General features: G+C 32.5%; 1 pseudogene; it reads right to left on the reverse strand.

The window, feature by feature from the left end:
• Window positions 1–625: 625 nt before the first annotated feature.
• Window positions 626–21,516, reverse strand: part of LOC123576946 — a 48,593-nt pseudogene continuing 27,702 nt past the window's right edge.

Genomic DNA, 21,516 nt, shown 5'->3' on the forward strand with positions numbered 1-21,516 from the left:
ATTTATTAAAATGTACCTTGCCAAGATTTCACATTAGCTTAAAATTCAAATCAGTCTTTACATTTTTTCTACTGAGGTATCTGCCTCAGCATATTACATAAAAACACTACCTCCTGGAGCACCTGGGTGGCTTAGTTCTTTGAGCATCCAACTTCAGCTCAGGTCATTATCTCCCGGTTCACAGGTTTGAGTCCACAGTGGGCTCTGTGCAGACAACTCAGAGCCTGAAGCCTGCTTCTGATTCTCTGTCTCCCTCTCTCTCTGACCTCTCCTGCTCGTGCTCTCTCTCTCTCAAAAATAAATGAACATTAAACAAAGTTTGAAAACAATGTCTTCCTCAATCAGTGTTACCAGCATCCACACAGGGAGCCCCAAGGTCAGCCTCTGTGAGCTGCAGCCTAGGTGAAACAGCTGGGTGTTAATACTGCCTCGCTATAAAATGAAAGCCCCTAACTCAAACTCATTGGAAAAAAAGTGAAACTTCTGCAGTGTTCTTTAAAAGAGGTACTTTTTGCTCATGAAAAGAAATCAGTGTGTCCCCTAAGAATAATAAAAGGAAATATTTTACAGTTAAGCATATGATTTGGAGTGAAGAATTTGGATATTGCTCTGCTGGTCCAGACTGTTAACACTCTTCTTCTTCCTCCTGTGGGCCCCATTCATCAGCTATCACAAAAGTTTTGTCTGTGGCATACAGATTGCCCATGGTACGCTGCAGTACAGGGTTGTTTTCCCCCTTGTTATTTTAGCAAATCAATTCAATGTTCCTTAGATTCCCAAAATAGAAATCTCTTTCTCCAAGTCTTCAACATTAAGTTTCAACACGTTGACCTGCTGCATCTATTAGCTGTTTCATCATCCCAGTTGCCCACACCAGATTCTTTAGCACCAAACCCAGGTCAACCTTAGGGGTTGCAGTAGTTCTGTGGGTCACAGAGGGCCTCTGTGGAGCTGCACTCCTAGAGCTGAGAAGTTTCTTCAGTTTGTTTAAAGCTGGGGCAACAAGGGAGTGAGCCACTAAAGTTTTCTCACCTTGTCTGGCAGCTATAGGGTCATAGTCTTTTCCATCATAGTTTGCATCAAAAAAGTTCTTGAGGGGCGCCTGGGTGGCGCAGTCGGTTAAGCGTCCGACTTCAGCCAGGTCACGATCTCGCGGTCCGTGAGTTCGAGCCCCGCGTCAGGCTGTGGGCTGATGGCTCAGAGCCTGGAGCCTGTTTCCGATTCTGTGTCTCCCTCTCTCTCTGCCCCTCCCCCGTTCGTGCTCTGTCTCTCTCTGTCCCAAAAATAAATAAATAAACGTTGAAAAAAAAATTAAAAAAAAAAAAAAGTTCTTGAACCACTGAACAAATTCAAAATTGCCTTGAAAATTTCCTTTTCTAATTTGTCCACAGGGATTATTTTGTCAATACCAATTGTCTTAAAACCTGCTTGTAGTATTTTGAAGTTCTAGATGTATTCGTGTTCTAGCTTAGTGTGGAATTTCACTTTCTTCAAGGCAATGGAGCAAAGGAACAGCATGCCCATAAACTGATGATAAGCAGTTACTGAGTGCAACTGTTTGATCTTTGTCAGATTCAGCTGCAGAGACTCATTGACCCAGGCCCAGCATGTCGTGTTGTCTTAGATTATTGCTGGTGACGGACGTTGAGTATACATTCAGTGTGTTCTTTGGTTCTTGGTGGGACCATATCCCCTGTCTGTGCCTGGCTTTGGTTCTGTCTTGGTCTTGCTCAAACTGTCCCACCTTACTATATTAAGATTTTTATTTGTCACATTTTCCAAATTTTATAACAATATATCTTAGTGTTGGCTTACTTTTTTTTTAAATGAATTTCTCTGTGCCTTCTGCATCTGAATGTGTGTTTCCTTCCCTAGATTGTGGAAGTTTTCACCTATTGTTTCCTTAACCACATTTTCTGCCCCTTTTCCTCTCTCTTTTTCTTCTTCTTAGACTCCTATAGTTAAATGTTATTATGTTTAATAGAGTCACTTTTTGCCCTGAGTCTATTCTTGTGTTGCATTATTGTTTTATTTATTTTTTTCAGTTTTTTTCCATTCCTTTGTCTTTTTTGGTCACTAATTCATTCCTCTCCTCCCCCCAGCCCACTATGCATTGCATCAAGCCTTTTTCCAATTTGTTTATTGAATTTTCAAATGATTTATTTTTTTTAATTCTTTTAACTATGTGGTGTGTCACCGATGTCTTCTATTCTTTGCTCAAGCCCAGTGAGTATCATTATGATCAATGCTTTAAATCATCCATAATAGAATATTTATCTTATTATCTTTCTATTGTTATTTATACCTGTTTGGCCTAGCTCTCTGACTGTTACCTTATCTTGTTCTTTCATTTAAGATAAATTTCTCCTTCTTCGCATTTTGTTTATCTCTACCATTTTCTGTGTGTCAGAAATGCCAGTTTGTCTTCTGCTCCCGAAAGTAATGGCTTTATGAAGAAGTCATGTAATGTCCATGCCCTTTGGTTTCATGGAGTGTCTCTGGTGTGTGCTGTGTGTATTCTGATATTTTGTTCTGGCTGCTCCATCCTTCAGTCAAGTTATCTGCAGAGGCTCTCCTTGCTTTCTATGGACAGTGTTTGGTCTCTGACCTGAATTTGGCAAGTTTTACTTGGTGTGCTCTGGTCTGTTTGTGAAATAAAACTTGTCATCATCCCTACCAGGAGGAACTGGGGCCCTGCAAAACTCTCTGGTCAGTAGATGTGGTGTGGGTAGGAGTTTAGGCTTATCTTGTGGGGAATGGCCTCACTGTGCTGGACTGATGCAAGCTTGACTGAGAGTGGCAGTCCTACCAGAATTAAGGGGTCTGGAGCTTGGTGTAAACTAGTTAGGCAGCCAGTATAGATGCTGCTCTGCTTTCTGCAAGTAGCTCTGTCTTTATGCTAAGGAGCATGGGAGGGAAATAGTGCCAGCCAGCTCCTTTGTTCCAGGAAAGGTGTCTCTGAATGCTGCCTCTAAGAACTGTGCTCCAAAAAGAGCAAATAATCTCTACCTGTGTGCACCAGGCATTCTTCAGATTGCTGTTTCCACACCATCTGCCACTGGGTTGTTTGCTTGCCTTCTCTCTAAGAGGAGGACAGTGCCTTTGGGATCTATCACAGCCAAGGCCACTGACAATTAGGACTCCAGATTTTAATCCTCACTGATTGCAAGAACTCTCAAAATGTAGCCCCTGTCTTTTTCCAGAACAATGTTTTGAGGAAATGTTCTCCAGGTGTGTTCCCCGATTTTCTCCTCCCTCTCTCACTCTCTCTGTCTACACAGTTCCTCTGACCATTTTGTAAGAAAATTATTTCCTTTATTTGATTTTACGAGTTGTTTATATATTTTGGATACTTACCCCTTATTTAATATTGGGTTAGTAAAACTTTTCTCATTTTGTAGGTTGCTTTTTCATTTCTTTCTTTAATGGTTTCATTTGCTGTGAAGATTTTAAGTATATTTGATTCCTATTTGTTAATTTTTACTTTTGTTTTTCCTGCTTTCAGTGTCATTTCCAAAACACCATTGCCAAGACCATTGGTGAGGTGCCATATCTTAATGTTTTCTTCTAGTTTTATGGTATCATATCTTGTGTTTAAGTCTTTGATCGTTTTGAATTATCTTTTTGTGAGTGACATGAGAGGTGGGTCTAACATTATTCTGCATGTATGTATCCAGTTTTCCAAACTTTTGATAAATAAACTATTCTTTCCCTCTCTTTTTATTTTCCATATTTTCACCAGGTGTGACTGGTGACTACCTTAATAAATATTAGTTGATCATACATGTGGGTGTTTAATTATGTGCTGTCCATTTGCTTCCATTGGTGTGTGTTTATTTTTTTGTGCCAATAACATACTATTTTATTACTATAGCTTCGTAATATAGTTTGAAACCAGAAAGTGAAATATCTCTAGCTTTGTTCTTTCTTAGGTTTGCTTTGGTTATTTGCTCTTGCAATTCTTACAAATTTTAGGTCTTTTGCTATTTCTATGTCTGTGAATAATGCCATTGGAATTTGGATAAGAATTGCATTGAACCTATAGATGACTTTGTGCAGTATGGGCATTTTAACACTATGAATTCTTCCAATCATAGCACACTGGATGTATTTTCATTTGTTTGTGTCTTGTTTGATTTTCTTCAAAAAAGGCATGCATTTTTCCTTGTACATATCTTTAATTCCTTGCCTTAATTTATTCCTATATGTTGTATTCTATATATATATACACACACATATACATATATATATATACATATGCATGTATATATATACATAAATAAATGTGTAGAAATTAAACTGATTTCTGATATTGATTTTATATTCTATAGTTTTATTGAAATCGTTCATTAGTTCCAATAGTATCTTTGTTCAGTTGTTGAGATTTTCTATATACAAAATGATATCAACTACAATTACTGACAACTTTAATTGTACTTTTCAGAATCAGTTGCCTTTTATTTCTTTGTGTTGTCTAATTTTTTCTAGCTCAAACTTGGAGTATTATATAGAATAAGAGTAGTGAAAGTGAGCATCATTGTCTTGTTTCTGATCTTAGAAGATACACTTTCAATTTTTTCACCATTGTGTATAAAGCCTGTTGCAGTTGGATGTAGATAACCTTTATTAGGGTAAGGTATGTTTGTTCTATACCCAGTCTGTAGAGGGTTTTTTATCATGAAAGAATATTGTATGTGTCAAATGCTTTTCTGCACCTATTGTGATGATCAAGTGATTTTTATCTTTCATTTTATTGATGTAAAAGGTTGCATTTTATTTGAGTATGTTGAACCATTCCTGCATCACAGAGATAAATCCCAAATGGCCAAAGTGAACATTTTTAAATTGATTCTTGAATTAAGTTTGGAAATATTCTGTTGAAAATGTTTACATTAATATGTGCAGTGATATTGGTGTATAGTTTTCTACTTTGTAATGTTCTTATCTATCATTAGTATCAGTGTAATGCTGGCCTTGTAAAAAGACTTTGAAAGTGTTTCCACCTCTTCAATTTTTGGAAGAATTTGAGCAGGATAGGTATTAATTCTTTGGTAAATGTTTGGTAGAATATACCAGTGAAGCCATCTGATCTGGGTTGTTTTCTGTGTTGGGAGTGTTTGTTTCTTCTTTACTGTTTTTAATTCTTTCCTACTAATTGATCTGTTTAGATTTTATGTTTCTTCATGATTCTGTCCTGCTAGGTTGTATGTATAAATTGTAGGTATATAATTATTCATAGTAATCTCTTATGATCTTATGAATTTCTGTCATATTAGATGTAAAGTCTTTTTCTACAGTTATAATTTTATTTATTGAGGATTCTCAATTTTTTTCTTACCCTATGTAAAGTTTTCTTAATTTTGTTTACATTCTTGAAAGATGAACTCTTAGTTGTACTAATCATTTTTCATTACTGTTTTGAGCTTATTTATTTCTGCTCATATCTTTATTATTTCCCTTTTTTTTTTTTGCTTTTTTTTTAGCTTATTTTTTTCTTCTTTTTCTAGTTCATTGAGACCCTGCAAGGAAGATCTAGTGGTGGTGAATTTTGTTATATTTTGTTTGCTTAAGAAACTTTATTCTTCCTACATATCTGAAGGATAATCTTTCTTGGCATGGTATTGTTGGTTGCCAATTTTTGCTTTTCAACACTTTGAATATGCCATTCTACTCTTTCCTTGTGTAATTATAGTAGAAGGGACTAAAGCAGCTTCCCGACCTCCTTTGTATCTGCAGCCCTAATTGAGATATTGTTTTTGGGGGGCTGCACAGGAAAATTAGAAATGTCTCAGGTCTCTTGGTATAAAGTGCAGAGGCGCATTTGTTTGGTAATGGATGTCAAGTTAGTTGTATAAAAAAAAGGGCTAGAAAAGAATAATTTGCCCCACCATGGTACTAAAATCATTTTCCAGAACATAATAGATTGCGTTAATAAGTTTTTTTCTATCAGTAATGCCTTTTAAAATAAATTGAAAAAATTATCCAATTAAAAGGCATAAAGTGGATGAACTTAAAAAAAGGTGGGGGGGAGGGAGAAAAAAAGGGCCCCAGCTATATGCTGTCCACAGACCACATTAATTTTAAGGAAAATGTAGATTCATAATGAAAGGATGGAAGAAATGTTCCATATGAATGGAAAACAAAAGGCAGGAAGGCTAGCTATTGTTGCATCAAAGTACAGGTTCGGTCAAAATCTTCAGTAAAATAAAAGTAAGGTTATTATGTAATGACAAAGAGATCAATAAATCAAGAGAATATAATAATTGTAAATATATACAGACCCAACATCAAAGCATCTACATATATTAAGTCCACAATAACAGATCTAAATGGAAAAATAGACCCATAAGTATAGAAAACTTAATACCCCAATTCAACAATGAATAAATCATACACACAGAAAAGTCAATAAGGAAAAATTGGACTAGGACTATATTTTAAACCAAATGAGCATAACATACATGTATAGAACTTTTTATTCAACTGCATCAGAATATACATTCTTCCGAAGGTCACATGGTACATCCTCTAGGATAGATAACATATTAGCTCATAAAACAAGTCTTAGCAAATTTAAAAATATTAAAATAATAAAAAGTATATTCTTTCAATCACAATGATAGTAAACTAGAAAGAAATAACAAGAGGAAGCCTGAAAACTTCATAAAAAATTCATAAACTAGACAACTTACTACTGAACAACCAATTAAAGCACCATATATAAATAGGTATGAAATTCTGCTAAAGTAGTGCTAAGAGAAAAGTCTATTATGAAACACCAAAATTAAGGTAAAAAATCTCAAATAAACAACTATGTTTACTCTTTAAAGAAATAATTAAAAGAGACCAAAGCCCAAATTTATAAAAATAAACGTTTAAAGATATTATATAGATCACAAATAAACTACTAGAAAAAAAATAAAAATATCAATGAAACAAAGAGTTGCCTTTTAAAAATGAAAACAAAACAGAAAAAATTTAGCTGAAGGAAAGAAAAAAGGGAGACAATACAAATAAATAAAATAAAAATGATAGAGAAGACATAAAAAATGATAATTTAGAATTAAAAGAATTATAGTAGATTACCAAAATAATTTATACACCAAACGACTGGATAATCTAGATGAAATGTATAAATTCCTAGAAACATGACTTGTCATCTATGACTCATGAAGAAATAGAAAATCTGAACAAAGCAACGACAGGAATACTAAATCATTAATCAAAAACCTCCCAAGGCCGGGGTGGGGGGAGGGCATGACCAAATGGTTTCAATGGTGAATTCTAACAAACATTGAAGGGTTAATGCCAAAAATCTCAAATTATTCTGAAAAACTGAAGAAGAAGGTACACTTCCAAATTCATTTTACAACGCCATTTTTAAGATACCAAAACTAGATAAGGACTCTAAAAGAAAATAAATTTAAGGTCAATATTCCAGATAAATGTAGATACAAATAGTCTAAACAAAACATTAACAAACACAATTCAACAACATATTTATAGAAATATATAGCTTGACCACATGGGATTTATTCCTGTTATACAAAGATGGTTCAGCATATGCCAATTAATAAACATGATATACCATGATAAGAAACTAACGATAAAAATTATGTCATCTCAGTACATGTAGAAATAGCATTTGACAATATAAGATATCTTTCATGATACGAATCTTCAACAAATTGGGTATAGAAGCAAGATGAATCAAGAAAATAAAATCTATTGTCACAAGCCCACAACTGACATCAAAGGTAAAAGGTAAAAGGTAAAAGGATGAAAGATTTTCCCTAATTTCAGGAACAAAATAGTGACTTCACTCCCCACTTCTTTTCAACATAGTGCTGAATACTCTAGCCAAAGCAATCAGGCAAGCAAAACAAACAAACAAACAAACAAAATGCATCCCGATTGTAAAATTGTCCCTGTTTGTGGATGACATTATTTTATATGAGGGAAAACTACAAATTCCATGAAAAACTACTAGAACAAATAAAGAAATTTAATAAATTAACATGATACAAAATAAACACAGATTTAGTCATGTTTCTGTACTAACAATGAAATATATAAAAATAAAGCAATCCCATGCATAATAGCATCAGACACAATAAAACACTAAGAAATAAACAAAAAAAGATAAAATATCTATACACTAAAATTATAAAACATTAATTAAGATAATTGAAGAAGACAGAAATGAAAAGATATTCCATGTTCACTGGAAAAATTAATTGCAAATTATGAACATCATTAAATTTCCAAACTATCCAGAACATCTATAGATTCCATGCAATCTTTACCAAAATTCCAATGGCATTTTTCACAGAAATGGAAAAAAAAATCTGAAATTCATATAGAACCACAAGAAGATCCAAAGAGGCAAAGCAATTATGAGACAGAAGAACAAACCTGGAGGCATCACACAACCTGATTTCAAATTGCATTATGAAGCTATACCAATCAAAACAATATGATATTAACATAAAAAGAAAACTATGAAGCAAAAGAACCTACAATCAAGAAACTACAAATAAATCCATGCTTATGCATTCAATTAAAATCTGACAAAGGAGGATCACATAGGTAGCTCAGTTGACTAAGCATCTAACTCTTGATTTCAACTCAGGTTATGAACTGATGGTTTGTGAGTTTGAGACCCACAGAGCTATGAGCTGACAATGTGGAGACTGCTTGGGAATCTCTCTCCGTCTCTCTCTGCCCCTCCCATGCTCTTCCTCTCTCAAAATAGATAAATACACATAAAAAATAAATAAATAGAAGTTGGCAAAGTGTCCAAGGGTATTCAATAGAAAAACGGATATCTTCTCCAACAAATGATGTTGGGAAAGTTGGGTGTTCACATGCAAAAATAATGCTACCCCTATCTTACACCATTCATTAAAAACAACAGAAATTGTATGAAAAGTATGGACGTAAGACTGAAAGCCATAAAGCTAATAAAAATTAGAAAAAATGCACCTTGACATTGATCTTAGCAATGATTTTTTGGCTATGATGCATAAGGCAAAGGCTACAAAAAAATTAAGTAAGTGGGACTCTATCAAATTAAAAAGCATCTACCCAGCAAAAGAAGCAATCACCATCAAGAATTTAAATGCACCATACATAATGGGAGAAAATATGTACATTCCATCTATCTGTTGTGAGGTTAATATCCATAATATATAGGACTCTTAAGCAACTTAATAGCAAAAAAAAAAAAAAAAAAAGACAAATAATCCGATTGAAAAAATGGTCAGAGAAGTTAGGAATTGTTTAAAAAGAGGCATACACTGGCAAACAGGCAAATAAAAAGATGCTTGCGAAATGTAAATAAAATAAAAACAATTTATAATACCTCACAATTATTGGAATATCTCTAAATTAAGACAGGAGATAGCAAGAGATAGCAAGGTTATGAAAAGAAAAGTGTATATAACTACTAACACTATTTTGAAGATATATTTCCATGTTCATGTTCATTGTAGTGTTATTCACTATAGTCAAAATAAAACATAAACAATACCTAAAACACAAACAAAACATACCTGAACAAAAATAAAACAAAACATAAACAAACATAAAAAACAACATAAGACCCATTATGATATGTGATATACATAGATATCTATATATATACATATAGATATATATTGTTATTCCTAAAAAGAAGGAAATCCTGCCATTTGCAATAAGATGGATAAACCTGGAGGGTATTATTCTAAGTGTAATAAGTAAGGTAAATGTGGAAGATAAATATTGAATGAACTCATACGCACATGCAAGGTCCCAAATAGTATTACTTCAGCCAAGTCTCCAAACTGGGGCTCATAATGAATATAATGACAATTTCTAATACCCCTGATATATTTAAATATATATATATATATATATATATATATATATATATATATATATATATATATATATAAATTTATATACCCAGGATGATGTGAGAAAAAAACTGATGTTCTGGTTACATTTGTTTTTTGTAGGAGGTCTCTTGACCTTTTCTATCCCCCATACAGACCTTTTCTATCCCCCATAAGAAGATCAGATAAATCCACCTATTAAGACAAACTATTCCAAAATGAAGGTAAGATCACCTAATAATCTTTTTTTTTTTCTTTTCTGTTTATGACTTTTTTTGCCAAACCTTTAGTCTTTCCCTTTTGGTAGACATTTGGAGCTGCCCTCTACTTGCTAGATGGGATGCCACTCAATTCATGAATCATTTAATAAAGCCAAATAAAATTTTAAATTTACTTGGTTGAATTGTGGATTTAACACTTATAAGTAGAATCATAAAATGCTGAGCTCATAGATACAGAGTGCAAAATGCTGGTTGCCCAGAGCTGGGAGGTTGGAGTAAATGGGAGATGCTGGTCAAAAGGTACAGACTCCCAGTTATAATATAAATAAGTGCTGGGGACCTAATACATAGCACAGTGACTATAGTTAACAAATGTCTTATATATTGGAAAGCTACTGGGAGCAAATCTAAAATGTTCTTACCACACAGACAACAAATGTAATTTTATGATGTGACGGACATAAGAACTAACTTTACTATGGTAATCATTTTGTAATATATACATATATCAGGTCAATATGTTGTACACCTTAAACTTGCTCAATGTTGTATGTTAATTATAGCTTGATAAAGCTTTCACAATACTAGTAAATATGTTAATTTCCAAATACATATATGTAAACATTAAATTATTTTACAATTCTATCTGGTTTAAGATCTATCCTCAACAATAATTTGTAAATGGTGACATGTAAAATATTGAGAAAATCACCCTCAATGTTGCCCATGGGAGAACACAAAACTATAACAATTATAAATTTATAAATTTTAAATGTTATTAACTAAAAAGGATGTTTAAAAGAAAAACATGGAAATAATGACAAAGTAGAAATATTTGAAAATATATTGCTTGATAATGCCAGTAGTCACTAATTTCATTTAAATGAAGTAATAAGTAAGGAAGGGTGGTGCCCAAGTAATTCCAAGCTTTAAATACCATCCATTACAAAATGCAGGTTTTTTCCATTATATTTCCATAGTTTCAATGCAATATTTATTATTTATTACCAAATTTTCACACACTTTAATAGAGGATAATTTTCTACTTTTCTACGAAGTCTTGGAAGCTCTGGTATAAACAATATATGTAGTCTTTATTGCAGAGCTTTTTAGCCCAAATGTAAACAACTTCATAAGGGAAGAAATAAATGTCATAAAGGGTATAAATACTCTTAGATTAAATATGCCATGTCAAACTAGAGCATGCTAGAAAAGAGGAAAAACAATAACAGAACTCGATTTGGTTAGAGGGCATTTATTTACTCATAAGGGGACAAATTATATCTAGTAGTGTTCTGACCATCAGGTGATATTACTATCATTTTATATCTGATATTATGCATTAGAGAATATTTTAATTGAAACTCTTGGGAAATTTAACAATTTCCCAATCTCTATGGTGAAAACCTCTATAGTTGGATTACTGTGAATATAACAAAAGGAAGGAATAAAATTATAAATCTTCATTGTCCTCTAGAGAAAATGTCTCTGGGGCACACAACCGAGATTAAATATCTGCTTGGTATCCCTTTCTCATGGGGAATTGAACAGACTGTCCTGGAAGCTCCCTAAGAACATGTAAATGTTCTATGTGCTTCCTTACTTACCTCATTTAGTCCCACATTCTTCAGTTACATTATTATGTTCACTATCAATTCATCATGGGCAAGCTTTATCAGTGCCACAGAAGAGTAAACTGGTGGATCTATTCAACCCATTTATTGATGAAATGAATCAGAAATGAAAGCAATGAAAAGCATCCAAAAATATCACATTAATTTAGGTGCGTTATTTCAGCTTTTTACAAATGTCCCTTTCGCTGACTGCATATGATGCATATAATCTCTATGTGGGGAACTTTAGAATTTATAGAATGAGTATTCTCCTGCCACTGTAGAACTTGACGTTAGATATTTTGTGTTTTTTTTTTTATTCTAGATGTTTGTACACAGATGTCTACACAAATTTCTAACAAGGCTTAGAGGTATTGATACTATTTAGTATCTGAAAACTATAGTTACGGGTGGCAGTTTTCATTTTTAAAGAATGTTGAAATAAAACCTTTTCTAACAGTCTACTTCTATAAGTGTAGACAAAGCTATTGTAAAAATATTTAAATGTATATGACTTACACATTTCTGAATTTCTTTTTTTTGTAATATGAGATAAACTACTCATTGATTTTATGCTAATAAGACTACAAAACATGTAAACAATATCAACTTAATTTATATGGTAAATTCAACATTTCGAAAAATATGTTTATTTCATGAAACACAACTATGCAGGCAACACGTACAATATTTTGTTCTAGTATGTATTTGCTAAATATGCATATTATACACATGATCCTCTGTAATAAATATTACATATTTTGTCTATTCCAGGGATTGATCATGATATTTGAGCAAGAGCTTCTCTACCCAAGACCTGATAACTGAAACAAACACAATTGATTTGAGCCATAAATATATTCAGGAATTATAGTTATTTTCATGGACTCCTTTGGTACTGATTTTACATAATATCCTTTTAAGGTTCTACGTTTGAGTTCTTTAACCTTTAATATGGGAGTTTACTCTATCTTCTTTTATGATTGATTCAATAATCAGTACTTTGTTTTTCTTCATTTAGAGGTTACTTGTGTTTCAACAGAACCATACAATTGTCTATGTTTGGAAAATCCCTTTGTATCAATAAATATAAGACAAATTATTGTAGTTTCCAAAGACATGTTAGCTCTAAGGCCTCCAAATACCCCTTATATTTCAAAAATATATAAATTTTTGAAAGGATGATGTGAGAAAAAACTGACATTCTGGTTACATTTGTTTTTTGTAAGAGGTCTCTTGACAAAATTATATCTCAAAAATCCACACACTTTAATGCTTCTTGGAACTGATATATTACAAATTGCAAACTAAACTTCTATCCACTCCAAGAGCATTAAGTCGACTCAAAAAATAAACCTCTCATTCAACTGTAAGAAGTAGTAGAAACATTCAACAAGGTAGGCACAGGTGACCTAAATAACACAAATGGCAAGATGTCTGATCTTCATACTCACTCTGTAAAATTATTGCGATAATTAAAGTAGCTGTTTTATTTGATATTCTGTGAATCAGAAAACTATCAATAAGAGATTTTTATTTCAGAGCTACAGGGCTAATAATCTTTGAAGTCTTTTCTCTCCATGTTTTTTCACATGGAATTATGTAATTTTTATTGATATATTTAAGTCATTTATTTGCTAATTAATAATTGTCTGGTATGGATTTACTCCCAGAAATGGAGAGAACCAAAGTTTGTGTATTACTCCAATGTATTTTTTATGAATTACTTACTAATTCTTTTCTGAAAATGGAAAATATAGCTATAGTTTCACAAATTATTCTGTTTTAAGAATTATTCATCTAATTATTGCATTAAGCCTATGTTATTTAGTTCTATCATAAGCCAATGTCTTTTAAAACACTGACATACAAAAGTAGACATGACATAGACTTTATTATCCAGTGTCTTGCAGGTTAATGAGAGTAACATACATTAAGGGGTGACTACATTGTAATGGTTTAATTGTTATGATAAAGACAATAAACTCTGAGACCAGATGTAAAATAATCTAGAATGAGTCTTCTGGAGATAGTAAAGTAACAAGAAAATTGAATAGAGATCATAACTCTTACTTTTGATATAAGTACAAAAGCAACCAGGCTTAAATACTTTTATGTTTCACATTTTCATGGTGAAATTTAAGCCCCTTGTGAATTGAAAAAGAACATTTAGTCAGGAAAACTGTGTTGAAATATCATTTCCACTTATTTATATCTTTATGATCATGAACAAGTCTTAAACTCTATGTCTCCATTTCTTCTTCAGTACAATTGGATAATATTTCCAAGTGACATAAATTAAAATAAATTAGATAATGTATTTAAGAGCTCAGTTTGAATGTGATAAAATGTTAATAGAAAATAAAATTAATTTTGCACCAACTTGATGATGAGAAACATGACCACACCATACCCTCAAATAAAACTTTCTTATGATATTTTCAGAGTGAACACCTCCCATGGATTGATGACCTGATTAATTCTGTTTGATGAACTTCATACTACTATATTTATCACAAGAGTTACATACAGATGATGGAATTTATGAAGACACTAAACCAAAGCAACTTTTTTGAGTTCATCCTCATGGGGTTTTCTGATGATCCAGCCAAACAGCCACTCCTGTTTTTCCTGCTTCTCTGCATTTACCTGACCACCATGGTGGGAAACCTTCTCATAATCCTAACAAGTATATCAAATGTTTGCTTTCACTCCCCTATGTATTATTTCCTTAGCAATTTATCCTTGATTGACCTTTGTTTGTCTTCCACTACTGTTCCCAAAATGCTTGTAGACATCCAGACAGGAAATTCTACTATCTCATTTAATAACTGCATGATGCAAATGTGCCTATTTATCTGTTTTTCAGGGATGGAAACATTACCTCTCCCTATTATGTCTTATGACCGTTTTGTGGCCATCTGCCTTCCTTTGTCCTACTTATCCATTATGACTCCCAAATTCTGTGCTCGTCTGGTGGCCACCTCCTGGATCTTTGCAATCTTGAGTGCACAGATACACACCATCTTATTGGTTCAATTATCCTTCTGTAAGGATAACAAAATTCCTCAGTTCTTCTGTGATATTGGACCACTGCTAAAATTGTCCTGTTCAGATACCCATATCAATGAGTTATTTATTTTTATTGAGGGGGGACTGGTGGTGGTGGTAAGCTTTATCTGTATTTTAGTTTCTTACATACTCATTGGTTATTCTATAGTCAGAATGCCATCAACCATAGGGAAATTTAAAGCATTCTCCACATGCTCTTCTCATATCTGCGTGGTCCTCTTGTTTTTTGGCACAATAATTGGCGTTTATTTATGTCCCTCCAACTCCCATATAGCTGAAAAAGACCAAGCAGCAGCTGTCATGTACACTGTGATTACTCCCTTGTTAAATCCTTTCATCTATAGCCTAAGGAATAGTCATCTGACAGGGGCTCTTAGGAAAACTATTCAAAAGAAATTGTTTCTATAACACATTTCAAGGTGTGGAGACTTTTCAGGTAAACACATAGAGGAGTCAATGATTTTATTAATTGTTGTTCATTTATCTTTGCATTTTGTGATTGAAATGCCTACTGATAGTTTCTTCAGTAAATTACTGTTTTGTGTGTAGCAAGAAAATCCATGAACTATAAACTAGTAAAATTGTTACTGTATCATTTTTGACTGTATTATTCTGAGTTGCAGGAATATTGTAGATGGTATAGAAAAAGCTATATGTTGTGAAATTTCTGCAAATTCTACCAATCCTAACGTGTCAAACAAACCTCAAATATGATTGACAAAATTTGTTTCATTGGACATGACTAAAAGTATTTTACAAAAGGAATTACTATTTTTTGATATCACTTTTGATATTGTGTTTTGATTGAATATTTTGGATATACTAAGTGTATACTCATACCAAAGCAAATAAAAATATATTTCCTAATATATTTCCAATTTGTATTATTTGCATGTCTAGTTGGACTACATTGGTTAATAATTACAATACATGTCAAAAATAGACATAGTGAACTTCTGTCTTGTTTATGATGAAACATAAAATTTTCAATGCTACTTAGTTTTTAATATACTAGAATTTGGATATATATGGAGATTTATTTTTTCTTTTATTTTATATTAGGGTATGACTCTGTGTGTATGCGTAATCTATCATCATTTATTGAAAAGTTTATTGTTTCTCCTCGGTGCACTGTCAACATTCTCTTAGAATTTATGTATATATATGTGTGGTCTCTGAACAATCCATTGTATTGCAATTTTTAAATTCCTGAATCTTTCAGCAGTGCCTTACTACTTTATTTCAATTGTATAATAAAACAGGCTTTGAGTTTGAGCTACAATATGTAAAGAGCTTAGAAGTTGTTACCTTACAGTAAGAATAAGTTGGCATACTAAAAGTCAAGGATCGCTTTGACCTAACAGAAAACTGTGATTTCAGGACTAAAAATCACACCAAAATCTCAAAATGCAGGAGAATCCAGAGCCAAGATCTCATCTATTTTTGGCTTCTGTTGAGACTGCTGAGATACAAGTTCTTAAGTTCCAAGAGGAAGGATCTTGATTGAGAAGCTCCATAAGAAATATCCTCACTCCTATGTGAATAGCCTGACCTTTTGATTTTGAGAAGGTTTTAACAAAAGCTAGTACAACCATTCACTCAGCTATTTCCCAATATCATCCTTACAGTGGATATTTCTGAATATTGGCATATTTTACTGTGTGCATAAACTGACAATTTCCTTTAGTAGGGTCTGTTTTGTTGTTGTTGTTTGTTAGCATTGCAATCCTTGATTTATCTCTTTTATTTCACATTGTACTATAAGCAGCAAGGGTAAACTTGACTGTAACTTAGAAACTTTGCTTGAAAAGGTCCTTAAATATTCGAGTTGACTATGTCTGAGTTCTGCCTTCTGTGTAACTGACAAAAACACATTCTGGACTACATATCAATAATTCATCTGAAGACAGATTCCAATGATACACTCCCCATTTCCTTCTAAACTCCACTAGAAGTATTTTTAAGTCCAGATTCCCAATGTCAATTTGTTCAGGGTGATTTAAGCTTTCTCCAAAGCAACTTAAATCTTTTCTATAATTCTCCTATTTTTTTTGTTATGAATCTTATCACTGGCAGTATCTTTAATATCCAGATCTCAACTAATACTCATTTCAAGGAAATCTAGTCATTTTCTGTTATGCTCCTCAAAGTTCTTTCAGTATATATCCACTTCCTAAGCATGTATTATATTGACATACATGAAATGGCCAATTTTGGGGGGAAAAATCAGAAAATATTCTCACATATATTGTTTAACTTAATACATAACTTTAGCAATATGACTTGACATCTTGTAAACACAGCTTACATTAATACACTGGCTCTTTTCATAAAATGTTTTGGCCAGTTCATGATTTTATCTTTCCCCTCTGCAATAGGAAATTTAGAATAATTTCTCCGTTTTAAATTTTAAAATGTCTTCTTGTGTTGAATGTGATTGAAATGTCTTTCCTTTGTTAAATTTTCTTTTGTTTCATTTATTTATTTTATAGACAACTTTATAAAGCAAGTGTTTGCTACTTGCTTATTCTATTATTATGAAAACAAAGTGACATGCTGTTGACTTGAACTATTTCTGGTTGGGGTTTACATAATACAATTTTTTTTTTCCTAAAGGGAACATGACACCAGTTAAATTCACAATATTTTACTGTATTTATAGTGGCTAAAACACATCAGAGAGTACTGGAAGTTTTATTTATTTATTTATTTATTTATTTAGTATTTGTTTATTTATTTATTTATTTATTTATTTTAATAATCAAGAAATTCTCCAGAATGCAAAACAGTGCCCTGTTTATCATTTTTATCATACTACAAGCTTATTCTTTTTCTCTTCAACAGAAACAAATTTTAAAGTCTTACCATAATGCTCTTATAAGAGAAACCAGCTATATCAAGAGTAAGTTTGTTTTGTTTCGTTTTTCATATTATAGAGACACCTGTCTGACACATTTGGTAGAGCATGTGACTATTGATCTCAGGGTGGTGATTTCAAGCCCTTCAGTGGGTGTAGACGTTACTTAAAAAAATAAAATATATTATAAATTCTTAATCATTTGATGTAGCTATTTTTATTATAAGGTCATTAGCATTTGTATAGGCTCTGATGAATAGGTAAAAACCTTGGACAGATAAGAACTTTTTCTCCCTGGCTTTTCTTTGAAATTGGTCAATATTTTGTTTCAATTGTTTGTTTTCTCGATTGTTAACGGTTCAGAGTAGCATAAATCATCACATAATGTATTTATAAAATATTCAATAATCCTTTATTTCTTTCTTAATGAAAACTGGCATCTTAAACAAATTCCTTTACTTCTTGTTCCTCAAAATTTCACTGTAGTTTCAGGTCCCTGGTTAGATGGATTTCTTTCTTTTAGGTAAATATGAGCCTCATCATCTTGCATATATATGTATATACGCATATAAACAAGATATATGTGTATATACATATACATCATCATCTTGTATATATATTTTTTTTTCTGTAGACTAATGGCTGAAATGAGAATGTTTGCACAAAATATAAGAAAAAAGTAAAGTATGTAAGGTTTATTGTATTATTAGATATTAGAACTTTAAAATTTTAGATTATTTCACTCCAAATCTGTGAATGTCCACTTTAGTAGTCAACTTCCATGTGTGACTACTTAAATTTATGTTAGTTGAAAATAAATTGAACTAAAATCTTATGTCTGCATTGCACTAGCCACATTTTCATCACTGAAGAACATCTCCTGAATGGTGCTGCTCTACATGATTCAGTGTCATCAGAAGATTCTACTTAAGTACTTAAGCTATCTCACAGTCTACATCATTTTTTGGTATAAGCTTACAAGGCCCACAGGATAGTCTCTTTAGTAATCACATAGGGTCAGATGATTCCTATAAATAATTTAAATAGTGAACTCATAAGTATCTGTTCTGAGAAAATAACCTGGAGTTTTATTGTTTTCCATTCTATGCTTTCCAGATAACTGGTTGAAAATACTCAATACTTTCATGAACATATACTGACTGACCCATTCCTGTCTCTCTTGCAAAATTCTATACCATTTCAAAGGTTATCCTAGTTAGATCTGAAGTAGTTAATGGACTCAAAGTCCAAGTTGAATGAACAGATTTAGAGAGCACAATAAGAGGACAATACCAGACATTTGAGTTGTTACAGAAAGATGCCTTCAAAGCATATGACTGAAATAAATTAGCCCACAGTTTATTAGATTGCTTGCCATTCTGGACAAAGTTATCTTTCCAGGGAGAAAAAAACAACAAAGCAAAACAAACAAACAACAACAAAAACAACAAAAACAGAAACAAAAACACTAACTGAACTACATACTATGAATAAAGTAAAAGAAAAAGAAGAAACAGAAGGTAATTAGCAGTCTCCAAAATTAAACCCAAAGAACAATGGAGACATTGAGATCAGGTAACAAAATTCATCAATGATTCAGACAACAGATAAATTCCAATGTGAAGCCACACACAGACATCATTCTACACTTATGACTGAACTAGATGAATCCAAAATGATGTATCATCTCTATTTGAAATTTAGTTAAGGGGCATCTGGGTGGCTCAGTCAGTTAAGCTTTGAAGTCTTGGTTTCAGCTTAGGTCATGATCTCAGTTTGTGAGTTCGAGCCCTATGTTGGGCTCTGCACTGTCATACCCATAAAATATGTAGGACTCCTCAAATCAGTATAAAAATATGAATACAGGCAAAGTGCATGTGAAGAATTCCCAGAATAAGCATAAAGAATTAATAAATGTATGGCAAGTTATTTAATTTCATTAGAAAATCAAATTTAAATAATTATGGAATATTATTTTGTCAAATAGTTCAGAAAATATTAGAAAATTTTAAATAGTTACAGCAAAGATTCAAAGAGAAGCAAATATTCTGAAGCATTGGTGAATGTGGATTATAAAAAAAAGTTCTTTGAAGTTTTTAAAGATTTGGAATTTTAAATATCCACATATCTGATGGTGAATTTCAAGTTTTGAGTTGTTGAACTGGCAATATACATGTTTACATAGATTTTTGCTAAATAAGCTTAATAGCAGTGTTTTTTGCAAGCAAGGAAAAAATCAGAAAAATGCTAATATCTATCATCTATCTATCTATCTATCATCTATCTATGTCAATTAAGGCATAGAAGATAATGTTTAGTTGACATTGTGTAACACATATAGTTAGTAAGCTGGAAAATACATTTAAAATACACTTACATAAGAATAAATGCAAAGTGATTTCTCTTTCCAACAAAAGAGCCTGCTTGGGATTCTCTCTACCTCTCACTGCCCTTTCCCTACTTGTGCTGTCTGTATCTCTCAAATAAATAAATAAACTTAAAAAATCTAGTTAAATATCAATAGTGAATATTGTACATGAGAAAGACCAGATAATAGAGTTACAACATGACAGGATTTTGCCCAAATTTACCTTTCTTAGAGCATCTTTGATGTCTGTATTTCTCAAGCTGTAGATCATGGGATTTAGAGTTGGAAGTGTACCAAAGGGAAAAGATAGACAAAGGTCCAGAAGAGATGGAATACCTGACTTGGGCTTCAAATAGTGTTCACTGGCAGTTGAGAAAAAATAAGGTTATGGTTAAGAGATGAGGCAGACAGGTGGAGAAGACTTTCGATATTCCCTGTGCTAGTAGGATTGTCAGGAAGGTCAGAAATACATAAGTGTAGGGCATTATGAAAGTAATAAAATATCTAAGAGCTAGAAAATATGACAGTTGTGACAGGTTTTACAGTATGTGTGGCAAAGCATGAAATCTTCATTGAGGAAGAGACATCACAAAAATTTTTTTTTGTAAGAGGAAGCTGGAAAAGGTTAATAAGAAGGTGTACATGACCCCACTTATGCACCAGCTGAGCCAAAAGCTGCTGCAAGAAGTTCTGCACACAGAACTTCCTGTTTATGATGACCTCATAATGTAAGCAATAACAAATGGCTAGTTGGTGGTCATAGAGCATCACTGTAGGTAGGACCAGTTCTGAACATGCCATTTAAAGCAACAAAAACTTCTCTGTGACACAGCACAGAAAAGAGATGGTCCTTGTGTGTTTTATTGAATGAATAATAGATTTGGGTACAATGTCAGATTTAGAGGGGAATCTAAAAGTGGGAGGTGTTTCAGGAAAAAATACAAGGAGAAAAAGATTGTGGTCATGAGCAGTTATGGTGATGATGTGGATATTTCTCATTAGAGATGTCATCTAGTTCAATAAGAACAGAGTAGCATGTAACATTTGAAGGTCATGAATCTCTGAGAATCCAATGAGGATGAAATCTGTCATACTAGTGGTGTTGGCCATCTCCAATATGGAGGTTCCTTCAGCTGAAGAAAGTAAGGGTAAAATTAAGAAAGATAAATTTGGTACTATCAAGATGAAGCAACATCTCAATTAAGTTTCAGTTTAAATATTTTTTTTCTAAACACAAATATCCCATTCCCTTGACAGATGTGCATAATTGTTTGATAACTAGAGACATCAAATTTATTTGAGACATTTTATATTTTCATATAAACATACTATCCATACTGAGGAATTTAAGAAACTCTTTATGAAAAGTCACTTGTTTTTTTATACAGCTTAACTTTTTATTTTTATTTTTATTTTTTTATTTTTTTTTTTTAATTTTTTTTTTCAACGTTTATTTATTTTTTGGGACAGAGAGAGACAGAGCATGAACGGGGGAGGGTCAGAGAGA

The sequence above is a fragment of the Leopardus geoffroyi genome, chromosome A1 (assembly GCF_018350155.1).
Source record: "Leopardus geoffroyi isolate Oge1 chromosome A1, O.geoffroyi_Oge1_pat1.0, whole genome shotgun sequence".
In the NCBI taxonomy this organism is placed as follows: Eukaryota; Metazoa; Chordata; class Mammalia; order Carnivora; family Felidae; genus Leopardus; species Leopardus geoffroyi.